General features: G+C 45.6%; 1 protein-coding gene across 2 annotated transcripts in view; it reads left to right on the top strand.

Annotated features, from left to right (window-relative positions):
- The window catches only part of GGACT (gamma-glutamylamine cyclotransferase), a 52,275-nt gene that overhangs the window by 3,173 nt on the left and 32,059 nt on the right, over nucleotides 1-17,043 (top strand). The window contains exon 2 of one of the 2 annotated variants that reach the window (XM_052650305.1): nucleotides 1,154-1,308. The gene's annotated coding sequence lies outside the window, so the exon portion shown is untranslated. Of the gene's footprint in view, nucleotides 1-980; nucleotides 1,309-17,043 lie in introns of those variants that run through there. The other variant, XM_052650304.1, reaches the window with a different exon arrangement.

The raw sequence follows: 17,043 nt of genomic DNA, 5'->3' as shown, positions 1-17,043 counted from the left end.
ATAAACTGCAAGGTAGATCTAAAGGCTTAATTAGAGTCAGAGTCACCATGTATGGCAAGTATGCTTCGGATGTGATTTGGATGTTTTTTCTAACTGTTGAACGAGTCACTATTTTATCTGTTGGCCGTACCATGCAGTATATGGAATCTTAGTTCCCTGACCAGAGGTTGAACCTGTGCCCCCTGCATTGGAAGTGTGCCATCTTCTTGGACTGCCAGGGAAGTCCCTGAATTTTTTTTTGGTTCTTAATTTAGGACTTTAAAAGATTTGAGCTTCCCTCTTAGCTCAGTTGGTAAAGCATCCACCTGCAATGCAGGAGACCCTGGTTCAATTCCTGGGTTGGGAAGAGCCCCTGGAGAAGGGATAGGCTACCCACTCCAGTATTCTTGGGCTTCTTTTGTGGTTCAGCTGGTAAAGAATCGGCCTGCAATGCGGGAGACCCAGGTTTGATCCCTGGGTTGGAAAGATCCCCTGGAGAAGGGAAAGGCTACCCACTCCAGTATTCTGGCCTGGAAAATTCCATGGACAGTATAGTCCATGGGGTCGCAAAGAGTGGGACATGACTGAGCGACTTTCAGTTTCAAAAGATTCGAGGGGATTTCCCTGGCAGTTCAGTGGTTAAGATTTTGCTCAATGCAGGGGGATGAGAGTTTGATTCCTGGCCAGGGAGATAAGATCTCTCCTGCATTACAGCCAAAAAACCAAGACATAAAACAGAAGCAATATTGTACAAATTCAATAAAGACTTTAGAAATGGTCCACATCAAAAAAAAACAAATCTTTTTCTAAAAAAAGACTCAAATCCACGTCCGGGAAACTCAGTATTCCTAAAATAATCTTACCCTGATGGCTGAAGATAGACTCCATTCTTGTTTTCCTTATTTGAAGGAGAGGCTATAACTGCTGTTTCTCAAAGTCAAGAGCTTTGGGCCCCTCTGCTACACCAGTGCGAGCTTGCCTCTGTTCTAGGCATCCTTCAGCCCCCTGGGTCATGTTTTTCCACTGAATGGCAGTCCCTTCCTTCTGAGCCGCACACCCAAGGTCTGAGATGCCATCCAGGGGGCTGGGTGCTTTAGCCTTTAAGCCCTCATCTCTTAAACACTCCGCGTTCTTCTCTCACCTTCCTCTTCATCTCACCTCCGGCGGGACTGAGAACCGGACACCTGGTCCCTGGACTTCTGGTCCCACCGGGAGGTGGAACTACTTGTCCTGCATCCTGTTTGGAAGGATTCCGAGGTCAGACACTCTTCAAGCTCCCTCTAATGCAAGATTCTAAGGCTCCGTGGGTTTGAAGAAAGCAGCTTACAGGTGAGAGTTGTTTTCCTCTTTTCGGGAGTGTTTGCTGTTGTAAACTGTAGAATACCAGAGAAAGTGTGTTGACAGGGGGCGTCAGTCTAAGGCCTGTCTTTTTGTCTTTTAGGAATAGTGGTGAATCTGTTGAAACCTTTTTTTTTCTAGATAATGTGCCATTGGTCTTTTTCTTACTGATTTGTAAGAACTCTGTATACATTGAGGATGCTAATCTTTTGTCAAATATGTTACAACTGTTTCCCCATTTTTAAAAACTTTGTACAGTATTTATTCTCTAAGAAAAATTTTAATTTTACATAGGGGAAAAAATGTCAATCTCCCCTTTACAGTATCCCTGATTTGTGTCTCATGAAGAAATACCATTTTAAGCTCGTTAAAAAAAAAAAATCTGTTAACACAGATTAATAAGCATATGAGGAAAACTAGGTACATATGATTCTGAAAATAATACTCTTTCTACCAGCTATTATAATATTCATTTGATTAAATGTTGGCCTTTAAGGTGGGCCCTACGTTGACAAGTTTTGATGTTGGGAGATGGGTATTTTGGGGGTCATCATATCATGACTTCTGTATATCTTTGACTTCCCAAAATGAAAAAGTTTTCTTAAATAGAAAGAATAGTAGATGGAAAAGCCATTTTGTCCTATTTGTTCATATTCAGCAACTATTAATTCTCTACTCTGTGGTGAATACTAGGGGTATTTTGTTAATAAAGGCAGAAGATGTTGGAATTCACATTTCTCATGTCAGAGGCAGATGCTAATTGCATGGTTAAAGGCACCAACTCCCATGTTAGACTGCCTGGCTTCACCTACTGGCTGGGTGATTTTGAACTTCTTAATTTAAAAGATGCAGGCTAATAATCATGTCTACCTGCTAGGGTTTTGGGGAGGCTTGAATGAGAGAACCCATGAAAATTCCTTTGTGTGGTGCTCCGAAACTCCAATACTTTGGCCACCTCATGCGAAGAGCTGACTCATTGGAAAAGACCCTGATGCTGGGAAAGATTGAAGGCAGGAGGAGAAGGGGACGACAGAGGATGAGATGGTTGGATGGCATCACTGACTCAATGGACATGGGTTTGGGTGGACTCCGAGAGTTGGTGATGGACAGGGAGGCCTGGTGTGCTGCAGTCCATGGGGTCGCAAAGAGCTGGACACGACTGAGCGACTGATCTGAACTGAACTAGCATTTAGTCAACACTCGATAAGTGTAGACTCTGAAGGAAAGAATTCAGTCAAGCCAGGCCCAAGCTGAGAGGAGCAGGTGCTAAGAGAATGCCTGGAGTGGGCTCCTGGCCTCGCCTGGCATGGTTAAGCAGGGTCTACGGTCAGGAGAGCTTTTCCGAGGGGAGGGATACTTTTGAGTGGAGATGTGAGATGTGGGCGGCACGTCTTTTAATCACACGTACCCTTTCGTGGGGAAGTGAGGAGGCAAAGTGGCAGCAGGGGGCTCAGGCGGAGGTCTGGTGACTTGAGGAAGCAGGTCTGACTTTGTCTTAGTTTCCTGGTCCTGCCGGAGCTTGAACCACCCAGATGGATTGTCCTGTTCTCCAGGGCAGGAGTCCAGCTGGGTGTCACTGGGCTGAAATCTGGGTCTTGGGGGGCCCATGTCCCCCCGCGAGAAGCTCTGGAGGCGAATGTGTTTTCTTGACCTTGCAGCCTCCACTTGCAAGGGAGCCCCTGTATGTCCCTGGGGGCCCCCCAGCCAGGAGAACGGCTCCATTTGGAAGCTTCGTGGTTCGATTGGGCCCCCTTGGAGCATCCAGGGTAATTCCACATCTTCAGGCCCTTAACTTGAACCGCACGCAATCCATAGAGCCCCCTGTACCAGGCTCTGGGGCTGAGGACAAGGCGTCTTTGGGGGCCTTTCTGCCGCCACCTCGCTGGGTTGGCAGTGGCTCCCCAGATGTTTGGGCGGTCGGGTGCGCTCCGGCCAGGTGCTGACAGTTATCCTGGTTGCTCGGCTTTCCTAGGCTCTTGGGGCCTCTCCGACGGTGGTGGTTCGGTGCAGGCAGGCTTCTGTGAAACCTCCCCGATTGTGTCTCCACGGAGCGGTGGTCAGGATCTTCTTTGACCGACTCCTGTGCCCCCGTGCCCCCGTCCCCTCCAGGTCACGCCTGCTCTGCACCCTGACGGGGGTATTGCAACTGCAGCTATTTCACCTTCTGGTTTTTCTGTTGCTTTTGCCTGTGTAATTCTTTTTGCACGCTAGCCTTAAATACTGCCTTATGATAAATAAAATTCATATTATAATATTGGGTTGGCCGAAAAGCTTATTCAGGTTTCCGGTCCTGTCTCATGGAAAAACCCAGAGGAGCTTTTTGGCCAACCCAGTATTGAGTATTTTCTTCTCCGTTAATACTGACTGGCTGAGAGCTAGGCCTCCCTCCTAACAGACCCCCACTGAGGAAGAACTCATTTCCGGTTGATTGGGAGTGCTTTTATAGACCTCTGACCGTTGGAGTTACACCAGAGGAAAGCAGAGAAAGAGTAAATTAGAGAGAACTTGTGTTATGCTGTGTTCTTGTCTCTGTCCATTCCTACATCTGCCTTTAAAACTTTTTGAGCGTTAATTACCTCTTCCTGCCGTTGTCATCTGCACTTAGGTAGGTATAGCAGATAAATTAATGAAAACTATTAATATTTCTACAGCTTATGATAGTCTTAATTATTTATGAGCATTAAATGAGATTTAAAAGCATTCTTTAAGCCACTATTTTTGAGACGAATCACAGCTGCCTTGAATTACTCTTTCTCTCTCGACTTGGTTTTCTGTAAAGTTAGATGCAGATTATAAAAGCCTAAAAAGCTGTGAGGGGAAATTAATCTATCTTCTAAGTGAATAAAGAACAGCTAGATGGCATTCTTGGGAGTATTTATGAAAAATAAGTCCCCGGTTTTTTTCCTCTCGTCATTTTTTTAATGTACATCTCCAGTTCAGTTCAGTCGCTCAGTCATGTTGCTCTTTGCAGCTCATGGACTGCAGCACACCAGGCCTCCCTGTCCATCACCAACTCCCAGAGTGTGCTCACACTCATCATCAAGTCGGTGATGCCATCCACCCATCTCATCCTCTGTCACCCCCTTCTCCTCCTGCCTTCAATCTTCCCAGCATCAGGGTATAAATATCTCCAGCCCTCCTCAAATAAGAGCACAGTAAACCCTTGTGAACCCGCAGTGGCAGAATCCACACACCATCCTAGCTTTACCATACCTGCTTCAATTGCCCTCCTTTCTTTGCTTTTTGAGTTTTTGTTCATTGGCTTGCTTCTGGAGAATTTTGAAGCAAATATCAGAACCTGTGTCATTTCACCCCTAGATTTTTTTTTCTTAATATATATATTTTATTGAAGTGTAGTTGACTTATAATGTTTCAGGTGCACAGCAAGGTAATTCAATTATACATATACCTGTATATTATTTTTGAAATTATTTTCCATTATAGGTCATTATAAGATATTGATTATAGTTCCTTGTGCCATACAGTAAACTTTTGTTGCTTGTTGCATGCCAACTTTTTAAATTAGAAATCTAGTATGCTATTCATACTAAGTCAAACAAGTGGAATCAAAATGTCATACATTTTTTAGTTAGGCAAAAATTCACAAGTTTTCTAAAATATATATAATACATATTTATATATGTATACAAAGCTTTTATACTATGCTTGATAAAGGCTTGAGAAGGAGCATCAAAAAAAAGGGATGGAGAAATTGGAAGACATAAACTAAATGAAATGGCAGCCCTGAATATGAAATAGAAATAAATGAAACAAACTAGATAGGAATAAAAAATCATCATATAGGTCTGGTGTTCCTAAACATGGCTTCTCATTAGAAATATATCTGGAGCTTTGGAGGAAAAAAGCAATACCTGGGCATTTGTATTTTTCAAAAAATTCCAAGATAATTGATATGCATCTAGATTTTAAAAAATGATTACAAAAAAAAGTGATTACAGGTTTTTCTATTAAATAGTAGTTTTTGTGATATAGAATTCTATTGTTTTTCTGTTGACCAATCCTGATACAGTGAGTAATAGTTACATAATCATAATCACAATGGTAAAAGATGTTTATCAGTTTTCACAATAGCCAAACAAAAAATAAAAGATAATTACAGTTGTGAGCCATAATGGGGATGTGATTAACCTAACAATATAAAATAATTGCATGCAATTTGGGGGGTCACGCGAGTGATGTGATGAGTGGAAGCGCATATATGTACATGCTTTCATCTACCCAGCCAGTCTCTGTCTTTTGGTTGGTGCATTTAATCCATTTACATTTAAGGTAATTATCAATATCTGTGATCCTGTTTACCATTTTCTTCATTGTTTGGGATTTATGTTCTGTAGGTCTTCTCTTGTGTTCCAGCCTGGAGAAGTTCCCTTCGGATTTGCTGTAAAGCTGGTTTGCTGGTGCTGAATTCTCTGAACTTTTGCTTGTTTGGAAAGCTTTTGATTTCTCCATCAAATCTGAATGAGAGGCTCGCTGAGTAGAGTACTCTTGGTTGTAGGCTCTTCCCTTTTATCACTTTAATATATCATGCAGTTCTCTTCTGACTTGTAGAGTTTCTATTGAGAAACCAGCCGATAACCTGAAGGGAGTTTCCTTGTATGTTATTTGTAGTTTTTCCCTTCTTGCTTTTAATATTTTGTCTTTGTCTTTAATTTTTGTCAGTGTGATTACTGTGTCTCTCACGACGTTCCTCCTTGGGTTTATCCTGCCTGGGATTCTCTGTGCTTCCTGGCCTGGGTTGTCTATTTCTTTTCCCATGTTAAGGAAGTTTTCAGCTATTATCCCTTCAAATATTTTCTCAGGTTCTTTCCCTCTCTCTCTTCTCCTTCTGGGACCCCTGTAATGAGAATGTTGTTGCGTTTAATGTTGTCCTAGAGGTCTCTTAGGCTGTCTTCATATTTTTTTTCCCCCCATTCTTTTTTCTATATTCTGTTTTGGAGCAAGTGATTTCCAACATTCTGTCCTCCAGGTCATTTATCCGTTCTTCTGCCTCAGTTATTCTGCTGTTGATTCCTTCTCATGTATTATTCATCTTTGTTTGTTCTTTTAGTTACTTGGTAAACATTTCTTGCATCGTCCCCATTGTTTTCCTGAAATGTGGTTTTTGTTTTAGCCACTGTGGGATTGTGGTTCTTCTGTCTGCCATCTGAAGGAGCAGGCTAGGAGGCTTGTGTCAGCTTCCTGATGGGAGGGACTGGTGGTGGGAAAAACTGAGTCTTGCTCTGGTGGGCAAGGCCTTGCTCAGTAAAACTTTAATCCAATTATCTGCTGATGGGTGGGGTTGCGCTCCCTCTGTGGTAGTCCTTTGGCCTGAGACAACCCAGCCCTGGGGTCTGTGGGCCCTCTCACCCACCCGGGGTGGAGGGGTGTGGATTTGATTTTATCATGATTGTGCCCTTCCTGCCATCTCAGTGTGGCTTCTGCTTTGTCTTTGCACACGGGTATCTTTTTTTGGTGGGTTCCAGCGTCCTCTTGTCAATGATTGTTCGACAGGAAGTTGCAGCTTTGTTACTTTCACAGGAGGAGATAAGCTCATGTCCTTCTACTCTGCCATCTTGAACCGGAACTATCCCTCACCCCTAAATATTTTGGTATTGAATTTTATTCAAAAATTTACTTTTTAAATAACTATAATCCTACCTAACAATTTGGAGAAGGCAATGGCAACCCACTCCAGTACTCTTGCCCTGGAAAATCCCATGGACAGAGGAGCCTGGTGGGCTGCAGTCCATGGGGTCGCACAGAGTCGGACACGACTGAAGTGACTTAGCAGCAGCAGCAGCAGCAGCTACCTAACAATTAACAAAAAGTCTTTGATATTGTGTAATGCTGTATTCAAGTATCCCCAATTGTCTAAAATAATCTGTTCAGCTGTTTTATTCAAAGCAAGATCAAAGCAAAGCTCTTTTATTGTATTTGGTTTATATTAATATATCTCTTAGTCTGTTTTAATTATAATAATGAGTGTGTGCTATCTTAGCTTAATTCAGAATGCTCTTACTCTTATATCTACCTTTTGCTTTTATCTCATTGTTTTACATCAATTGCATGCTCTCATGCTTTCAGTCATTATTTTGAATTTATATAAAGTAAAATTGACCTTTTTTGTTGTATAATACTTTGAGTTTTAAAATTGATTCCTGTAACCTTATAGAGCACTCCCATCACCAGAAATATCCAGAAAACAAAAGAAGCCCTCCCTCATTCTGCGCCCTTGAAGTGAAATCCTCACCCTGCCCCTAATTTCTGATCACCCTTGATCTGGTCTCCATCTTTATACTTTTGCCTTTCCCAGAAAGTCACGTAAGTGAAGTTATACAGAATGTAACCTCTGAGACTGGCTTCTTACATCCAGAGGACGTCTTTGAGATTCGCCCACATGTGCATCCTTTCTTCATCTGCTGGACATAGCACGGGTTTATCCATCCACTGTTGAGCATCTGTTGAACATTTGGATTCTTCATAAATTTTGGTGGTTATGAATAGAGCTGCTACAAACATTTGTGTATGGGATTTTATGTGATCAAAAGTTTTTATCTTTCTATGGTGGATCCCTCAGACTAGATGGCTGGGTCAGGGGGTAGGTGTATGTTGAACTTCGTAAGAAACTGCCAAGTTGTCTCCCAAAGTGGCTGTTGTTGGTCAGTCGCTAAGTGGTGTTCGACTCTTTGCAACCGCATGGACTGGAGCCCACCAGGCTCCTCTGTCCAGAGGATTTCTCAGGCAAGAATACTGGAGTGGGTTGCTATTTCCTTCTCCAGGGGATCTTCCCTACCCAGGGATCGAACTCTCATTTCCTGCTTTGGCAGACAGATTCTTTACCGCTGAGTCACCAGGGAAGCCGCACCATTTTGTATCTCTATCAGGAATGTAAGAGAGTTCCAGTTGTTCTGTGTCCTTGACAGCACTTGATATTGTCAGGTTTTTAAAATTTGAGCCACCTTAATTGGTGTGTTGTTTTTTTTTCTTTTAATTATCTGATTTCAGTTTTTTGAGTATCATAGAAATATTTTAAATAATTCTTGAATAAATTACTGAACTTAATTTATTTTATATACCCGTTATAAATATTTCTGGTATTCTGGTGATATTCTACATTTTAATATGTTAAATATTCTGTATCGGAAAATAGCTAGATTAAAACCAGATTAGTCTACAGATGCGCGTCTTCCTTGGATCTCACCCACTGACGTCATATTTGGCAGAGGTTTACAGAGCAGTGTCTGGACTGTGATGCATTTTGCAGTGACCATTCATTATATGTGTCTCGTGCATGTCTTGCTCCCAACGACATGTGCTTTTACCATGAGCACTGTGATTTCTCTTGCCATCAGTTTTATGCTAGATTAGATTGATTGAATAGTTAATTCCATGAAAGCAAATGGATGTAGGCAGAGAGTGGTTTCTTTGAGTGCCTTTTAGCCAGGTGAACCCTGTTGTCCTTTAAAGATGGACTGCTCCTGTGTGTCTGAGGCAGCAGTAAATGCTTGTGTTTGAATCCCTTTTTCCTTCTGAAAGCATGCTGAGCTCAGGAAGAAAACCATTTGAGATCTGTGAAATAAAGCTCATATATCCCCCACTGGAAGATTTAGGATCATGGCTACTGATCACTGTTGCTTGCAAGTGTGGAGTTGACTCCTGGACTACTTACCAGAATATCTCTGGTGGTGCTGTTCCTCACCGCTCACATGAGGTGAAACCGTGAAGTCTTGGGGTGGACAAGGTCATTGCTAAGATAGGGCCTATCTTTAAATTCAGGTCTCCCCCGTTAGCTGCTGTGGTTTGAGCTTCTGGTGGGTAGTAGTATCATTTAAAAAGCGTGGACCTTGCTGTCATCTAACTGGAAGAGTAGTGTCCATGTAGGTTTCACTTTGTGACCAGACTCTCTCTGCTTTTGCTTCTTGAAAGTTGCTGGAGGGTCAGACCTATTGACAGACCTTCCTTTGTGACATAGGGCATCAGAAAGAAAAATGCGTCTGACCAAGGAAGGGAGACTGAGGACAGATGGCCGGAAGGGCTTCACGTTGCCGTGGTCTGAAGCCTCGGAGGCCAAGTGCCAGGAAAATTCAGTTCAGAATGAAAAGAAATGGGTTTCTGTGGTTAAGTCATTTTTAAAACTGATGTACTGATTGACTTTTATTACATCAGTTAGATTGCAGTACATCAAAATTACTGAAGGATTGATTAGTAAGGATGTTACCTCCATTGGACCCAAGTCTTTGTTTTAAGAGTTATTATGGATATTCTTTAAACTTTATGCTTGTTGGTATTAATAAAGTCTTGGATATATGTATATTTTGGAGGGGGTTGAAGGAAGGCATAATGGAAATTTATTGGGGCTTTAAGTCCAGGGTTTAGAACACCGGACTAATGCACCTGCTGCCCCCTGGTGGCGGCGTATTAAACAGTGCGGTTCAGAGGCGTTCTGGAGGGCGCAAGCCCATCGCTCGTAGAAGAGGATTGTAGAGCGAGACAGGAAATGGTTTCTCTTTCCAGCTTTTCTCATAATTACTACCTGTAACTATGACCTCAGGCAAATAATGTAGTTTGACTAAGTCTAGATTTCACTTTCTTCCATTTTAAAATGTAATTGCTTCCTGTTTTAGCATCTTAAAATTCTCCTATGGTAACAGCAAATATTAGTGAAATGTTCCACTTCTTCCCTTATTAGCTGAATCCTAAAAAATCCCAGATATTTATTCAGGAAAGGAGACTCCAGAGCAACTCCTGAAGCTTAACACAAATTTGACTCAGGGCCACGAACTGCATAGACCTGTTTGTAGCATCAGTTCAGTTCAGTCACATCCGACTCTTTGCGACCCCATGAATTGCAGCACGCCAGGCCTCCCTGTCCATCACCAACTCCCGGAGTTCACTCAGACTCACGTCCATCGAGTCAGTGATGCCATCCAGCCATCTCATCCTCTGTCGTCCCCTTCTCCTCCTGCCCCCAATCCCTCCAAGCATCAGAGTCTTTTCCAGTGAGTCAACTCTTCTCATGAGGTGGCCAAAGTACTGGAGTTTCAGCTTTAGCATCATTCCTTCCAAAGAAATCCCAGGGTTGATCTCCTTCAGAATGGACTGGTTGGATCTCCTTGCAGTCCAAGGGACTCTCAAGAGTCTTCTCCAACACCACAGTTCAAAAGCATCAATTCTTTGGCGCTCAGCCTTCTTCACAGTCCAGCTCTCACATCCATACATGACTACTGGAAAAACCATAGCCTTGACTAGACGGACCTTAGTCGGCAAAGTAATATGTCTCTGCTTTTGAATATGCTATCTAGGTTGATCATAGCTTTCCTTCCAAGGAGTAAGTGTCTTTTAATTTCATGGCTGCAGTCACCATCTGTTTATAGCATAGTCCATATTAAATCAACATGGTGACTGTGTGTTATTATGAAAGCATAATTGATACAAGTTGCATCATTTACAAGTTAATTTTCTTATATTTAATAGTGGTTTTTAAAAAACATAAGATTTACCATCCTAACCAGTGATAAGTGTACAGTTCAATGTATTTATAATGCTGCACACAGATCTCCAGAACTTCTTCATCCCGCAGAACTGAAACTCTTACCCAGTCGAGAAGTCCCCGTTCCTTTCTCTCTGCAGCCCTTGGCAACCATCATTCTGCTTTCTGTCTCTGAATTTGATGACTCTGGGTCCCTCCTGCGAGTGGAGTCGTAGCAGTCTCTGTCTTTTTGTGATTGACTTATTTCACTTAGCACATTGTCCTCAGGTTCACCCATGGTGTGGTGTGTGCCTGGAGCTCTTTTCTCTTCAGGGCTGATGGTCATGTATAGAGACCACATTTTGTTTGTTCATCCATTGATGGACACTTGGGGGGCTTCCACCTCTTAGCTACTGTAATATTATTTCATAATTATATAATGCATATATTACTGATGCAGAGAGGCCTTATTTATTCAGTTTTTTTCCTGTGTGTAAAAGGTTAAACTTCATCAGAAAGGACACCATTCAGCCACACTAGATGACTAGGATATGACCTTTTTTATGGATGAGTTGAAAAGGAGCTAACATCTATTGGACACAAGCTCTGTGCCAAGTACTTACTTATCTGTGATACATTCTGTTGCTTAGTCCTTGTAATAATTCTTTGATTTGTCCTCTCTCAGAAGGGGACTGATACTTACTAATATCACTGTGTGCCAGAATTTTGATGTACTGAATACATTGTCTCTTATAATCCCCATACATCAGTCTTGGAGGTGGGCATTATTAGCCTCATTTTTTACGTGATGTAACTGTGGTTCAGAGGGATGAAACACCTTGAGCAAGGTCACACGGCTAAAGGCATCAGGGTTTCATCTGACAAGGAAGTGAAACATGTCCAGTGAAAAAGCACGTGTCCTTCAGTCTGCGCCCTGCTGACAGGAGTAACACCTGCTCCTGTGGTCCTGAGGGGTGTGCTCTGTCATCTTCTCTGAGGATTCCTGTGCACCTAGCGTGACTCTCCTCGGGATTTAAAAACCTAGAGCTGGGGCCAGTTTGAACCCCCAGGGCAGTGTGAGGCAGAGAGAGATGGGGCTGGACAGTGGCTGACCGCTGTGACCAGCATGAAGAGACTTGACCCTCTGAGTGTGTTACCCCAGCCTTAGTAGCTGCAAGCAACACATACCCGCCCACAGTTTGGGGGATGAGGGTAAGACTCAGGGGCCACTCAGCTGGGTGGCTGTAGCTCGGGCTGGCAGGACTGTGGTTGCTCCAGGCTGACTTGGGGGGATCTGAGCTCACCCACGTGATAGCCCGCAGGCCTTGGGTCCTCTCTGTCTCTCTTGGGAGACCTCACTTCCTCTCCACGTGGGTGTCTCCTGACTTAGGCTTGTCACTGGCTTTCCGGAGAGCAAGGGGCTCAGATGGAGCCAGGGTCTTGTTATAATCCAGCCTCAGAGGTGACAGCCCATCAGTTCCTCTGTGTTCAAGCGAATCCCTGGACCCATCCTTCACCCGAGGGGCAGGATCATGGGGGTCATCTGAGAGGCTGCCCGCCAGAGCCCCAGGCTGGGACTCGGGATGGCAGCCTGGAAGCAGTGAGACCACTGAGGGCTGCTCATCCAAGATGTGACCAAGTGGGGGAGAAAGGGGGAGGCGTTGTTAACAAGCAGTCAGGGGAAGGAGAAGGAGGTGGGAAGGAGAAGGAGGTGGGAAGGACCAGGTGGTTTGAGTGCTACCCAAGTGACACGTGTGCAGCCGCCAAGCAGCATCGTCTTCAGAGTCTTCTTTTGAGATGCCGACTGTGTACAAAACTACCTGTGCTTTCTTACTGCTGACCGGTCAGCAGATCTGTTCCTGGACTTCAGTCATGAGAAACCAGCTTCTGCAGAGACGGCTTTGTAGGACCGCTTTGTGCCAGGAAACACATGAGAGCTACTAGGCAGTTAGCTCGTTTTAACGCAGGTTTTCAAGTCGCAAAGTACCGGGGCTGTAACTTTTCAGCCTCATCTTACAAGTGCCGCTGTGCCTGGACTTTCCGTACTGAGACGCATTATTCGGTGGCCAGGCAGCTGAACCAGGCTCCACAATTCTCATGTGTCCTCTCACGGGTCCACGCTGCGTCCTTTACTCATGATGTCGGAAGGACTGTTTCTCCTTCCTGAAATCTACCCCCTTTGACATCTGACCGGAACAGAAATTACGTGAAAGAATGATATATTCACAGATCTTGTATATTTAGTTTCTGGTCACGTTAGCAGCAAGCCAGTCTAAAGATTAACTGAATTTGGGGAGGAGACGGGGGACATACAGGGCCAGAAGATTGAGGGGGCTGGTGACAGGCCATCATGCATGAACTGTTACAGCCAGAGAAAGAGTATTTCAGGTTTATTTCCCTCCAATCTTTTCCTTGCATGAGTACATTCAGACTTAAAAAGCATATGTGAAAAACCGTCCTTTAAACCTGTGTGATTCCTGGGAATGCAGCTTCCTGGGTGCTGGCTGAAGCTGTGAGCTGGGCGTCCGGGCTTCCCTGCCCGTGAGGGCCTGGCTGCAGCTGCCGTGGGCACACCCAGCACAGAGCAGGTGCGGCCCTGCAGTGTGTTATGCTGGTGACACCAGCTGTCGAGAGTGGAAACTGTGATCTCTCCCACAGCGTTAAAGAGGCTGGTTTTGTTGCCTGATATTTACACATAGGCTGACCTGCAATCATAAGAGAGTAAACATAAACTGTTTACTTAGGAAAATGTATATTCAGAGCTTCCCCGGTGGCTCAGTGGTAAAGAATCTGCCTGCCAACGCAGGGAACAGGGGTTCGATCCCTGGTCCAGGAAGATCCCACATGGCACAGAGCAGCTAGGCCCAAGTGCCACAACTGCTAAGCCTGTGTGCTAGAGCCCGGGAGCTGCAACTCCTGAGCCCATGCCCACAGTTGCAAAGCCCGCATGCCCGAAAGCCCGTGCTCCACACCCAGGGAGAAGCCAACGCAGCAACGAAGACCCACAGCCAAAAATAAAGATTAAAAGGAAAATGTATCCTCAGCAGTACTGTTTAGGGAACGGTCTCATAGCTACACAAAATGCTGGGGAAGTCCAGAGGACTAATAAGCACTAGATTTGAAAAGGGCCGCCTTGTAGTCAGCCTGAGATATGTTTGATTCGGTGTTATCTTTGTTTTTATGTATTGTTTTCCTTTTTGTATGATGTGGACTTACGGCATTTTTCTAAGAAAAGATGTATGTTTGTACATATGTTGATGTTTGGAAAATTTGCTTTTCTAGTTAATTAAACTTTCCATATAGATGAAGGCTAAGAGAACATCTTTGCTAGAAAGTCTTGGGAAAATCAGCTTTCCTTCCTGGTTTTTACAGTATACAGAACATGATGAATCCTCTTTAATCCATAAGTTAGGGATTGTTCAACAGCATCAATATAGACTGAAAGACCTTATTCACAAAAGACAAGGTGTGGAAGCAATCTCAGTGCCTACCAGCAGATGAATGGGTGAAGAAAATGTGTGTATCTGTATATGCGTGTGTACAGTATTTCATTATATACATGGGCTTATACACACACACATATATAAATTTACTCAGCCATACAGAAGGCAGGCCTCCCGTTCACAGCAGCATGGATGGACCTGGAGGATGTTATGCTAATATTTCAACTAAATGTTTACTGGGAAGCTGCTTTGTCGTTCATGTCTTTGTGGTCAGAATAGAGACAGTTGGCTAAAGGAGCATTCCCAGGACCAGACGAACGAGCCCATTCCCGCTCTCCACACAGGTTTTGTTCCGTGGGGAACAAGTCCGGTGGGTCCCTGCCCTTCAGAGGGTTGGCAGGAGGGAATAACTGGAAGTGGGGGCAGAATGCTCAGATGCAAAGGACTGAGGAGGCTTTGGGATGGAGCAGGACCAAGCTGGGGAGTGCAGGGTGGGTCGGATTTGGGGGGAAGGTGTCAGTGTGGGGTCCCGGGTAATTGTCAGAGGTTGTCACTGAGGGGCTCTGGGTAGGGCTGGGGGGCAGGGGCTAAGTTGGTGGGGCTCAGGCCACAGTCATGAGAGGGGGGAAGTGTGGCCGGGCTGCCAACAGCTGGCTAGGACACGGCGTCCTGAGCCCCTGAGGGGCGTCACACTCAGCCTCAGGAGCTCAGTGTGGCTCGGGGATTAGGGTGGTGGGTGAGAGGATCCTGCAGGGAAAGGCCGGCTGGGGATGTAACTGTTCGAGGCTGGTACGGGCAGAGGCTGCAGGAGGAGGGGGCCACGTGGGCAGCCTGGGGAGGCTGATGCCAGTGAGGGAGAGTTGGGAGAAGAGATGGCGCGGAGAGGCGATCGGGGGCTCCAGCTTGAGCCAGGCCAGGGCGAGGGACCAGGGTGCCCCCCGGGGAGCAGTCAGGGCAGCCCCCCAGCCAGGGCATTGGCTGGAGGCTGAGGGAGGGGGGTCTCTGCATGGAGGATGGAGGGGTGGGTGCCTGAGGCTGCTCGGGGGCAGAGACACCTGAACGGGGCCTCGGACCCTGGAGCTCATCCTTCTCGGTTTTGGAGGCCGCAGGCCCGACATCCAGGTGCGGCTCCTCCCCCGGCTCGAGGGCTGGTTGGCTGCGCCATGGTTTGCTCTCCTTGGCTCTGGGCTGGCCTTGAAGCCAGGAGGTGGCTGTTTGAAAAGAATATCCTGTTTATTCGACAGAACTTTCCAGATACATGTATTAGTGTGAAATGAATCTGCGTACACCTTCATGTGTTTGCTAAACAGGTGAAACAGTAAAAATGAAGCAACCGGAAGGAAGAAAATTTCTCCCCATGTGCTCATGTGGCCTCTCGCCTCCGGGCCCGTTTCTCCCCGTGTGCTCACGTGGTCTCTCCTCCGGGCCAGTGCACATGGGCGGCCAGGTCTTTTAAGGACTCAGTCCTGTTGCAGTAAATGTCCCCAGTGACCCATGCTAACATATCCACCTCTTGAAAGACCCCATCGCTGGTGCAGTCACAGCCTGACTTCAGCATGTGAGTTTGGAGGGACACAGTTCATTCAGCCTGTAATGGATATAAAATAAAGGTAATCTATCCAAGCACGATTGGATAAACTGCTTACGATTCAGGATGAGGAACCCTTTGACTTTGCCCTGTGTTTTCAGAGTGTCATGGGCTGGGGCAGGGGATAAATGCGCTGAACTCTGGAGACAGCCAGTCTGCACCTACTGGCTGTTTGGCTTTGGGCAAGTCCAACACTTTCTACCTACACCCTTGTCTGTTTTCTTATAGGTAAGATGGAAGTGAAGGTGCCTCCTTCAAAGGTTGCTGTGAGGATTAAATCGGTTAAGATAGATGAAGCTCTTGGAGGTGTACTTGGTTCCTAGTAAGTGCTGTCTAAGTGCTGGTTGTGGTTGTCGGTTACACAACCCTCCCTTTGGAGAGGGTGGTGTTTATGCAGAGCTAAAATATGTATATGAGGATGGAAATTGATGTGTTGCCCCCCCTGAACTTTGTTGTATAGAATGTCTAGAGTGGTGGGCAGGGGCTTCTGACGTCATGGAAAAATTAAACAGTGCTTCTGTGTACTTCTCGTCATTTGACCTCTTGGGTGAGCCTGTGACTTAGGCAGGATGGGAGTTTGCTCCCAGCGAGGCTGAGTGCGGTCCCCCAGGGGCGGCCCTGGACACAGTCCTTTAGAACCCTGCAGCCAAGTATGGCCTAGAAGACGCCCCAGGCCGCGAGCCTCGTTTCCGCTGTCTTCTCAGGGCAGGGAGGTTCTGGAGGGTGATCTTTTGAGCAGAATTAATGACATTCTTTGTTGTTTGTGTCATTCAGAGTAACTCCACTGTCTATGGTCTCGACGTTTGTGTCCTCCCGCCAAGACTCACCTGTTGAAATCCTGACCTCCAGCATGATCGTATTTGGGTGCTGGGCCTTTGGGAGGCGATTAGGTTATGAGGTCGGAGCCTTCATGGATGGGATTAGTGCCCTTATGAGGGGACCCCAGAGAGCTCCCTGCCCTTTCCGCTGGGCGAGGACACAGTGCTATGCCCTCTGTGAACCGGAAGGTGGGCCTTCACTCAGCACTGAGTCTGCTGGTGCCTTGAGCTCAGACTTCTTACCCTCCCGAACTGTGAGGAATGAATGTGGTTTATCAGTCAGCCTGTTCACGGTAATTTTCTCAGAGCAGACTAAGACAGACTCCTGCTTGTTGGGTCCCTGCACTCTGGGAGGCACGACTGAGCATTGGACGGAGGAGGACACTGAGGCTCAGCGGTCCCGTCGCT

The sequence above is a fragment of the Budorcas taxicolor genome, chromosome 12 (genome assembly GCF_023091745.1).
Source record: "Budorcas taxicolor isolate Tak-1 chromosome 12, Takin1.1, whole genome shotgun sequence".
Classification (NCBI taxonomy): Eukaryota; Metazoa; Chordata; class Mammalia; order Artiodactyla; family Bovidae; genus Budorcas; species Budorcas taxicolor.
The sequence above is the reverse complement of the archived record's forward strand: the minus strand, read 5'-3'. Positions and strand labels throughout refer to the sequence as shown.